Here is a 4,308-nt window from a genome sequence, read left to right as displayed (position 1 = left end):
GGGGGGTTACAGCTGCAGCTGGAGAGGGTGGGTGTGGCTTGGGGGTGGTAGAAGCTGCCTGCAGACGGATGGCTTTAACAGTCTCTATACTGCCGTTGTCTGGTGATGGCCCAGAGGCATTTTCCTTCGAGCTCCCCTTTGGTGAGGGTTCCACTACATCGAGGCTAACTTGGATACACTTGTGGGCTGTCTTGACCGTGCTACAGATCTTGGGGCTCTGCCGAGGCCGCATCTTCATGGACAGGAGTCTCTCCACTATTTCTTCAATGCTGCTCTCTTGGACTGCAGAGAAGGGACAAAGATGGAATAAAATTAGGGAGATAGGTTTGATGGGAGATGGGGTGGGGGACATGGTAGAAAAGGAAAGAGCAATGAGTGCCAGAAAGGGACGGACAGTCCCCACAAGAGCTGGACTGGGGTGGGGTGGGGGCCAAGTGGTGACCTTTTGTAAACAGGAGATCAAAGAGGAATAAAGTTCCTTTTTTTTTTTACCTTAAAATGTTTTTTAAATTAATTTAAATAAATTAAATTAATTTATTTATTTTTAGTTTTCGACATTCACTTCCACAAGATCATGAGTTCCAAATTTTCTCCCCATCTCTCCCCTCACCCCACCCCAACATGGGTGTACATTCTGCATATCCCTTTCCCCAATCTGCCCTCCCTTCTATCACTCCCCTTCTGTTTTCCCCTTCCCCTTCTATTTGAGGAATAAAGTTCTAAAGTCGACTTAACCTAGAGAAGAAAAGACTTGTGTGGACGTATAGGATCATAAATTTAGAGCCAGGAGGGATCACAAAGAGAGTATTAGTTTAAACTCCCTCATTTTACAGATGAAGAAACCTGAAGTACAGAGGTGAAATGATTTGTCCAAGGTCACACAGTTAGGAAGTGACAGAACTGGGATCTGAACCCAGAGCTTTTGACTCCAAATTCAGTACTCTTTCCACTAAACCATGTTTTAAAACCCTCCCTTCCCTCACCCCCAATTATTATCTTCAAGTATGAAAGGACTGTCATAAAGATGGCATTAGATTTGTTGTACTTGTCCCAGAGATCAGAATCAGAGGGCAAGTGTGGACCTGGATTGGATACATTTTGCTAAAAAGACTTCTTAACTCATTAGAGCTATCTAGAGGTATAATGAATAGGTAGTCTGGGAGATAGTGAATCACTGGAGGGGTACAAGCAGGGGCCAGGTGACCCTGTCAGGGAGGCTGTAGAGGGGGCTCTTGATCTGGGTGGGTAGGATTGGATAGGTAAGACTAGAAATTTCTGAAGTGTTTTTCTTCCCCAAATTTGAGATATTGATTCCATTTAAATGAAGTGGAAGGGAGACTAGAAATGGGCAGAAAGGCTGAGCTGTTAGCAGCTCAAAAGTGGAAAAATGGGATTTCATTGAAAAAAAAAAAGGCCCATATTTCCTAGACTGAGGCAAAGCTAAGATCAAAGTCTCTAAGCCCATACAGAAGATGCAATTAGGGAAATCAAAGTGAACACTAATGGAGAATCATTGTGGCTCAGTAGGAGTATGGGAATTAGTCAGAAGGGGTTTGAATCCTGACTTGATCACTTGCTACCCTTTTGACTTTGGGCATATTCCTTCTTTTCCCTCTCTAGGCCTCCATTTCTTCTGTAAAATGAGGGGTCAAGAAAGATTAAAGAAATAGGAAAAGGACCCACATGTACCAAAATATGTACAAAAGCAGCTCTCTGTGGTGACAAAGAATGGAAACTAAGGGGCTGGCTATCCATTAATTGGGGAAGGTCTTAACCAAATATGAGATATGAATGTATTGGAATATTATTGCACCCTAAGAAGGTGGGGGCAAGAGAGGAAGCACAATAAGCATTTATTAAGCACCTACTAGGTGCCAGGCACTGTGCTATATACTTTTCAAATATCATCTCACTTGACATGACAGAAGGGACCATTTCAGAGGAACTGGGAAGAGACAGACTTGTATGAACTAAAGCAGAATGAAGTGAGCAGAAGCAGAACAATTTATCCAGGAACAAGAAGACCATCTAGATAAACAACTGTGAAAGATTCAAGGAAACCGATCAATGCAGTGACCAGGCACAATTCTAGCAGACAGAGAGCGTGGAGTTGCCTGCCCCCAGAGAGACAAGGGGTCAAGATACAGTAAGACACATATTTTCAGATGCAGCCAATACAGAAATTTGTTTTGCTTGACTATGTAAGGGGTCTTTTCTTCTTTTTTTTCCAAAGGGTGGGAGAAAATAAGTGCTTGTTAATTGAAATAAATGGAACTTAAAAAAAAAAAATCAAGGGGACTTCCAGCTCTAAAATCCTCTGATCCTGGCTGTGTGTCCTGCCTGCACATTCTCAGGGCCTCCCAAGCTTCTGTCAGCAGGGAGCTCCAGGGCAGAGGGTTTAACTTGCCCTCTGGCCCATGACTCTCCCCAGCTGGGAGCTCCTTAAGGCTCTTGATTTCAGGGGCCTGAGTTACCAGAATGGAATGTTCTAGGATGGACACTTGGCTCCAAAGGGCTGGCCTGTGACCTTGGGTGAGTCCCTTCCCTTCTCTTAAACTCATTTTCCTCTGTAAAGTGAGCCGGTTGGACCAAATGATCCCTAAGAACCCATAAACTTTTATGTTCTTATCCACTGGTTCTGATTTCTGCTCCTGCAGTGCCTGCTTATCCTTGCATTTTTCTAGGGGCCTCATCTTTAAGGTCCTGGTCTTTTCCAGCTCTAAATCTTGTTATTTTAAGGCAGACTCATCCACTAAATCCTGGAGAACAGAACAAGGAGTCATCCTGCCTCACCTAGCAGGAACTGAATCTGGGGACTGATTCCCCCAAGGTAAGATCATAAAGCAGGTCACTAGGACCACTGATGGGAGTTTCAGGGTCCTGGAAGGGATGTCCTTCACCTGGTTTTCTGCCCCCATTCTCTTCCAAAGGGCTTATTTAAAGGCCAACTCTAGTTGGCATAACATGGGACTGGTTTATGATCCTTGTAAACTAAAGTTCTGAATCTGAGAACTAGGAGATCTGGCTTGGAATCCTGGCTCTCTGATTTACTAGGTAGGTGACTGTGGACAAGTCCTGCCTCTCTGAGCTTTGGTTTCCCTTTCTATAGAATGAGGGATGTGAACTGGATCAGATTCCTTTCAGCTCTAAAAAAGTTTGTGACTCAGATCTTTAAGTACTGAGTGACCCTGTGAGACACATGGAACAAAGACTTTGTCACTTACTGGCTGTGACCCTGAACAAATTAGTTGTTTTTTTCAAGGCCTTGGTTTTCTGATCTTTAAGATGAGGGGCTTAAACCCTAAAGTCTCTTTTGAGCTCTAACGTGTGGGCATGTATTCTGCCATCCCCTTCATTCCAGACCTACTAAATCTGTGGGGAGGGTCCAGGATGGCAATAAGGCAGGCTAGCCAGGGCAAGGGAGCTCTGCAAATATTCCCCACCATGCCCCATTCTAAGGGTTAGTCTCATCACTCCCCTGATGACCCGCACTCCCAGAAGGCAGGAACCATGTTTTCCTCACTTAAATAGATCAGATCATATATAAAGTTTTTGGCTCAGTCCAAAACGCAAACTCCACAAGTACAGTGTGGAGGAAGCACAGAATACCTGTGAAAAAGAGCTGGAGGTTTTAGTGGACGACAAGCTCTATGAGTCAACAGTATGCCAAACAGTAGATAGGAACTTAAGACTGTATTAAGTGAGGCAGTGTGTCCTGAAGATAGAAGTAATCCTACTATCCCCTAGCTCTGGTCAGGGCACACGTGGAGGACTGTGTTCAGCTAGGTGGCGCAGTGAATAGAGTGTTGGCCTGGAGTCAGGAAGACCTGAATTCAAATTTGACCTCAGACATTTGCTAGCTGTGTGACCCTGGGCAAATTACTTAACCTTGTTTGCCTCAGTTTCCTTATTTGTAAAATGAGTCAGAGAAGAAAATAGCATACCACTCCAGTATCTCTGCGAAGAAAACACCAAAATGAAGAGTCAGGATTAAAAATGACTGAAAATCTCCCTCTCCCTCTCTCCCTCCCTTCCTTCCTCTCTCTCTGTCTCTCTCTGTCTCTGTCTCTCTCTCTGTTCAGTTCCTGTGCCATATCCTCCTATGCCCACAGGAGGGCAACCGAGAGGATGAGGTGACAAGAAAATATGCCATGTGGGTCAGGTGAAGAAATTGAGGATGTTTAGCTTGGATAATAGGAGGGATGGGGTCATACTCACTGCTTCCAAGCACTAGTAGAAGGAGGGTTGGACATGTTTTGCTTGACCCAAGAAAGCAGAAGTGACTGAAAGTTGCCAAAAGAGAGATGT

Source organism: Vombatus ursinus, unplaced genomic scaffold, assembly GCF_900497805.2.
Source record: "Vombatus ursinus unplaced genomic scaffold, bare-nosed wombat genome assembly UNPS02007284.1, whole genome shotgun sequence".
In the NCBI taxonomy this organism is placed as follows: Eukaryota; Metazoa; Chordata; class Mammalia; order Diprotodontia; family Vombatidae; genus Vombatus; species Vombatus ursinus.
This window is presented reverse-complemented; position numbering follows the sequence as displayed.